We start from the raw sequence: 7,513 nt of genomic DNA, 5'->3' as shown, positions 1-7,513 counted from the left end.
CACATAAACGACTTTTGTATTTTAAGGCTTGTCCCACAATAGTTGACGTATAAGTTTTTACAACATACTTAGAAAAACTCCCAGATAAAGCTGTCACAGAGTTAGAGGGGAAAGCTTTTAACCTCAAGACCTAGCCCACCTTGGAAAATCCAGATTGCTTTTGATAATGAATTTCAACGAAGAATTGGTGAGATTTGACGTCTTAAATTAACTCTATTTCATCAACGCACAAAAGTGAAACAAGATGATATGAAATATTGGAGTAGATCAGAGGCTGTTCGCAAACCAGTTTTCAATTATGAAATTGGTCGGAAATAAAATATGCTTACTCACAATTCTACTGTTAAAAAAACATATCAAGTAAATATTTTATTTGCTGTGTGTCTCTCCAGAATAAACAATGTATTGAAAACTAATTTAAATTAAATCAAATGACAAACGTCAAACTACTGTCAAATTTTTTCTCGACTTACGTAAATTTTGCCAAAGCCTACCCTAAATAAAAATTTTGTGGATCACACGTTATATCGGGCTTTTGGTTAGTTAGAAGTTTTGCGCTGTTACAACTATAACAGATTTAACCATGTTTCGAAAAGTTGTAAAGAAGTCAGATGTTGCTTAAAATGCCATCTTCTGGTAGAAAAATACAAAAAAAAACTTGTTTCAGAAAATATAGCATATCGCTAAGTCGCCCGAGTCCAAAAGCCCACGCAATTCATTCAAGCCAGGCCGACTCCAAAGAAAAAAAATTTTTCTCCCAAAAAACGACGACTTCTCCTTAAAAGTTTTTTCCAACGTGCTCAGTTATTCTGATATCCAAAGAAGAGTACCTACCACGTCCATCCGAAACTTAATCCAAATTCAATAGGAGTAACATGAATGTAACTCTTTAGAAAAAAAATGTCAGGCTACAAGCATTGTAGAAACATATTTTTTTATGCATGAAAAGTTACGCTGTGACGAAGGATGTAAAGGTTTGTTGGGAGCATTCGCAGAGCGTTTAACTTCCCTCCCGTTCTGTCAAATTTAACAAGTGTCTGCAGATGTAGGCAATTTCAGTACCAAGAGTTGATCAGTCCAGTTTTATGATTTTTTTTCTTTCTTTGATATGCTAGTCGTTTTTTTATTGTGTCTATTGAGTTAAGTAAGTTATAATGGTAGTTACAATTCTCCTGTTATTTTTGTACATACATACATTTTATAATATTCCTGTTTTATGATACATTTTTGTTTAACCCTCTGCCGCCCACTGTTTTTAAAACGAAACGTAAAAGTAATGCAACTTATTTTATTGTACTGAATGTATGTGATGTAAATAGAAACTATTTGATGGTGTTTCCATTATATTAATATATTAATAATATATTAATAACCTACCAGTGTTTATTCTTCAAATGTCAAAAATTAATTCAGACGACATTGATTCATAAAATTCCATCTGGCAACGACTAATTAGAAGATGTTAGGGACAATAAAGCAAATGAATCCACGGGAACATACAATAACAATAGCTGTCATTTTTTGACATAATTAATATGGAAAGTGTGAACTATTCTGACTTGGTTCATAATTCGGCAAAACGAAACAAAGTGGCGCCGCGTTGCGGATATTGTTCTAAACTTCATTTGAGGGATAAGTGGATAGATTATACAGTGTATGTAGTGACGGTTTATGGTTATTTTTTGTGTTAAACAGTAGAATAAATTATTGTAGTTTTTAGTTTTTGTGTATTATTTGTGACTATTTTCAGTTTCGTTTTTTTTTTGTAAATATTAAGATTTATATTTATTTACTTGAGTGTCGGCCAAGTTTGTGTTACCAAAACACGGCCCTTAGAAGAAGGCGAAAAACGTTATTTAGCAGGTTTAATTGGCAACTGCAGTTTTGTGGGGTCAAAGCGTTCATGCCCGATGTTTAACCTTCAAAATCATCGCCGTCCCGCATAAAATTGAAAATCGATTTGGCGATAACTCAGGTGAATAAAAGATCCCAAAAAGTACACTTATAACAAATACATAATAAATATTCTACCAAATTACAAACAGTGGACGTGCTAGTGCAGCTGCCAGACAGAAGATGGGGCAAAGTGCAAACATATTGTTGCCACTTTGCTGTATGTTTACAAGTTGATTTGTTTTAAAATTAATAACTATTGCTTTATTTTTTCAGAACTGTGAATCTTGACACGTTAAGTTGCACTGATCTGTCCCAGGTTTGAGGCAAAAGAAAGAGGGAAGAACTTGTTAAAGTCGTTCCACTAGATGAATCCTGTCATGTCCCAAAAGCTACTGCTGAATGTGACATGACAGAATTGTCTCTGGACGAGTTTCGACAAAAGTGTTTTGAAGGTATGTATTCATATCTTTAGAATTAAAATTAATGCTAATATTTCAGTGTCCTTATGACGCGCTGCGAGCATTACAGGATGAAGTTAACGCGCTACTCTAAGGCCCGGTATTTCAGTACTTGGTTAAACCAAGAATTTTTGGTTAACTCGTTTGAAGCGTATTTCAGTGTTGGGTTACCCTCATCCAATGGTTAAATTTCTTGGTTAGTTGACCAGAGTAGCGAGGGTGGGTTAACCCAAATTTATTGCGCGCGCATTCTGGGATTTCTTCAAGTTTAAATTGTAATCGCACACATCTGGCATTGCAAGTTGTGTAATAAATTCCAGAATTTTAATGAAGCCCTTTAGGATGGACTCTGCGCCACATGAAAAATATTTGGTACCTAACAGTGTTGTTGTTCAGTCGTATTCGTTCGTTGCAAAGCTTGCAGTTTGTCAAATCATAACTTGTTATTTAATAATGAGTGCAGAGCGTGGAGTTCGATCAAAAAACTTCGAATGACGGGAAATTGTGACCCTGGTTAATTTGGTGCGAGTAAATTTTAAAATTTTAGAGTGCAAAGAATCTGGAATTGTTACAAATCGACAAAAAAACCTGGCAGTGCAATTTAATGCAATGTCTGGCACTTTACCTCAAACTGCAAAAAATCTAAAGGAAAAGTGGACAAATATAAATAAAACCAGCCCAAAAAATTACGCAATAGAAAGGAAATTTCGAAAGGGAACAGGAGGCGGACCGTCACAGCCCAGCCAAATTGGACATATTGATGCCATTGTTCACGATATTTTAGGCGAACGATTGACTGGTTTGCCAGCAATTTGTGACAGTGACGGTAAGTGATTTGAAATACAAACTTTAATAGATATTTTGAAATTACAATTTATGTAATTTTCAGTTATTACTTCAAATAATGAACTGGAACAAACATGTGGGAGTGAAGGTACATAATAAAAATATTAAAAGCATTTTTAATTGTTTATGTTTTTTTCGTAGATAACCCAGGCAGTAGTAAGAGCGCCAAAGGCCCCGCCCCCAAGACACCGGTGGTTCGCCCAAATCATTTTGAGTTTGAGGCCGAGACTTCAAGTAATAATCGATGCACTTCTGTTAAACAAAACAAAATAACTGATCTTTATTTTAGTCTGTGAGGATGAACCAGTAAACAGTAAAGAAGAAGAAGAGGTAGAGGAATGGAGAGAGTACACCCCCTTAATGCTCCGCAAACCTCCAGCCAAACAACTACAGGTAAAAAAGAAAGGTAGGTAACGTTATCAATACCAAGTTCAGAAATAACAATAGACATGTTTTTCAGCTATCAGTAATACCAGAGTTGGTGGCAATGTCACAAATTTAAAGTGGTGTTTGCTGACGGACCAGAAAAAAGCCGTTTCAGAAGCAAAGCTAAAATTTTTGGAAGAAGACAACAGTCGAAAAAAAGAAATTCACGATTTAAGTATCAAACACATGAAAGAGGAACATAAACTAAAATTAAGACTGATGCAAGAGGAGCATGATTTAAAACTAAGTTTATTAAAAAATAGTGTAAATAATTAATAGTCATAAGTTTGAAAAATATACAATTAAATCGTTTCTCACACTATTGTTATTATTATCGTTATTATGTCTGTTCCCTACGTCGTTTACAGGTACATTATGTACCAAGTTAAATGCCCTTTGCTCTTCTTCAGTTAACTGGGGTGGTTCGTTTTCATTTTGTATGATTGCCAAATTATGAAGCACAGCTGTTGCCACTATTGTCCAAGGGACTGTATTTAGGTGCGTATTAATACCATTACTCAGTATCGGAAACCGTCGCTTCCAAACACCATAAGATCTTTCAACGGTATTTCTGGTGCGGATTTGACCCTCGTTGTACAAATTTTCGGCCCTTGTCTGTGGCATAGCTAATGGAGTTAACAGAAAATTCTTCACAGGATAACCCGCGTCCTACCAGTAAAGAATTGCCCAGTTCCCCATTTTCAAATTTTCTGCATATTTCAGAATTTCTAAAAATCGTAGAATCATGGGTCGAGCCAGGCCACCTTACAACAATGTTAATAATTTCTAAATCGGAATTACAAATTGTTTGGACATTCATTGAAAAGAAATTCTTTCTATTCCTATAAATTTCGGCATTTTCACCACCTGAAATAATTAAACCTGCATCAAATTTGTACAGTTTTGACAAAGGATTTATATACCTGAAGATTTGATCTTGACATGCGTGCAATCTAAGGCACCAAGGGTCCTTGGAAATCGTGCTATATCATAGAAACCTCTTTGAACTGACCGCTTTTCAAGTTCGCTGCGGGGAAATCTAATAAAGCGCTGCCTCAAATTTGCAACTGCTCGTGAAACCTTAAAGTTTTATTTAAATTGCTTTGTTATCAATCCTCTATTTTCCACTTACCCTGTGAATGACTCTGCCGGCAGTAGTCTTATGAATACTACCAAAGTCACCTACAACAATCAGAAAACTGCCGGTTGCAAAATACCTTAAAGTAATCAGCAGTATTTCTAAAGGAGTGAGTGCATGATTCCTAATTAAAAAACATAAAAGTACTGTTGTCTAAATTTTAAAAATTAGTATTACCAATGTGTTGGATATTTTATTACATCGTAAATTAAGCTCAGAAGTAATGTCACTGTCACTTTTGATAATCTAAATCTATGATAAAACTCCTGCTCGTCCCAATAATTGAAATGATCTCTACGATCTTGAATTCTGGGAGCCTTACGAATGCGGCCCAAACGCACGATAAAATTAATTACACCATCATCATCAGAGTCACTGTCACTAGACGAGTAAATGTTTGCCATTTTTAAGTTTCAGGTGGAACACACTTAACATAACCTCTTATTCCATCTGAGTTGACAGCCCGGTGACAGCTAACATTACCAAAAGTACTACCAACATTAGAAAATTGTTGGTTAGTTAAACGAAATATCTAAACCCTCCGTTTCAACAGTGAAATACGCATTCTTGGTTAACTTTCTGGTAAACATTTAACCATGGTTAGTTGACCGTGATTTTAACCAAGTTCTGAAATACCGGGCCTAAGAGGCATGAGCTGGATGCTTTACCAATTGGTTCAAGCGCATGCACTCTTGTATAGAAGCTCAAGGGACCAATTTCGAAAAGCTGTATCACACAGTTTGATCTAACTTGTCTTGTTTTATCTATTCTCAAATTTTTTTGAATTACCATCGTAACAATGGTTATTTCATGGCGATTTATTAGAGTACCATCACTTTCAAAGTTTGTCGCCTTTTACCAAGGATTCTATACTATAAAGACTGCTCAGCCACTACGCTGAAATGTTGACCCGCCTAGCAGCAGGTGACGTCATTAACGAACCATAATCGCCAACCGACACATTGTAGTTTACGAGCGCAATGACTTTTGTGGTGTGGTTTCATACAATGTCATCTAGCCGCAACTGTATAATCTCAAAATACTATTACATTTGGTTAGTTAAATAGAATAAACCCGATTTGGTTTCGAAAAAACTTTTTTTAAGTCTTTTTAAGCCGAGACCCACCATATGATTCATAAGACCCCGTGACTTAATTCTGGCCGTATCGGTCGCGTGTATCATGTGTCGATTCACAACATCTGCAGGTCGCGACTTGCATTTTTGCAACGTTTGCTTATACATATTTATTCCATTGTTTTGTCGCTTGCAAGATAGCTACATCATTTTTGAATATTTTACGTTTTGTTAAGTGTTAGTGCAAGTGTTGCCGACAAAATGAATTATGAACAAGAACAACGTCTACAGTTCCTGTGACAGGAATGCCTTTCTGACGAAGATGATGATAATTTTTTTCTATTTCGCGTTTATAATGAAGATATTTCGATACGCGTTTCGGTATCGTAATGGACCAATCCCGTGCCAATATTTCCAGGAACATATATTTTTCTTAGGTTTGCAGCAGACAAACCGTCAACCTGCCGTCAACGTTGACAATTTAGATTTTGGTTTTGAAAAACCATGATAAATCGATCAATACACTATTATTTCTTGTTGTACTTGGCTTAATAATTTACCAGAAAAAAACTCTTTGGATGCAAGAGAACCATCATGATCATGATCAACATCTTCGCTCTCATGGCTCTCTTGCGCTCCGGTAACCTCAAAACGTCACACCTGTCAAACTGACTGAAATTAGATTTGGCTACTTCGATTTTTTTTTCTTGAACATTTTGCAAATGCCAACTACCCTAAATTTCCCTAGATTTCTAAATCAAGTTTTTTCGTTAAAAATGGGCGAAATAGAAACAATAGCGTATGATACTTGTTCATAATGCATTTTGCCGCACTTACTACTACCTAAAAACATGCGTGCGGCAAAATGTTCATTATGAAACGCGTTTCATAATATACTAATTTGAAGATTCGGAGGAAGAATTTGTTCCAAATAGTTCAGATAAATATTCATCTGATAATGAACCAATCAATGAAAAAAATAGACTTGGAAGTAATGCAAGTACAAGTGCAACGGATACGATATTAGAGACAATAAACGAAGTCATTCAAAGAAGTTTGCAGGAAAGTGACGAAAAATACAATGAAAATGAACAGGATGAGAATACTAACCAATTGAAGTGGGAAACTGTAAGTGGACTGAAGTTAAAGTCATTCCCATTCTCTGAAACAAATGTTGGTGTGAAAGCAGAAGTACATGCTAAATAATGTAAAATGCTAAAAAAAGAAAAAATGTCATATTATACAACGGCACTCTGTCACAAATAGGTAACTTCACCGACGGTATGGGAAAGAAGACAAGACTTGAAATACCTCCTCTTCCAACAGCAATCGTTCAGAACTTCAGAGGCTATCATGCCGCAGCAGTCAACGCCGACACCAACATCTTTGAAGAAGTTCCTTCATTATGAATAGCTGGGGACTTGGTTATGGCATTAGCTGCAGAACAAGCTGAAAAAAATTCAAACTCCCACATAGGAAAACCTGCTGGAACAGAATTTACTACAAACCTAATTGGGAAATTCTATCTAATTAGACCACGCAGACCTGAGATAGCACAACGCCTAGCTGGATATGGAATCACAAGCACAGCGTTCCACGAGTACGTAGCGGGTACGAGGTTCAATCTCAAATATTTGCAATCTTTATCAGCAATAGTGGGAAAATTTCAAACCC

At 35.9% G+C, this 7,513-nt stretch overlaps 1 pseudogene; it reads left to right on the top strand.

Annotated features, from left to right (window-relative positions):
* Positions 1–1,775: 1,775 nt before the first annotated feature.
* Positions 1,776–2,820, top strand: LOC148166845 (uncharacterized; annotated as a pseudogene).
* The last annotated feature ends 4,693 nt before the right edge of the window (positions 2,821–7,513 follow it).

Source organism: Gnatocerus cornutus, unplaced genomic scaffold, assembly GCF_029298725.1.
Source record: "Gnatocerus cornutus isolate USDA-ARS CGAHR unplaced genomic scaffold, icGnaCorn1.1 Chromosome12, whole genome shotgun sequence".
Lineage (NCBI taxonomy): Eukaryota > Metazoa > Arthropoda > Insecta > Coleoptera > Tenebrionidae > Gnatocerus > Gnatocerus cornutus.
The sequence above is the reverse complement of the archived record's forward strand: the minus strand, read 5'-3'. Positions and strand labels throughout refer to the sequence as shown.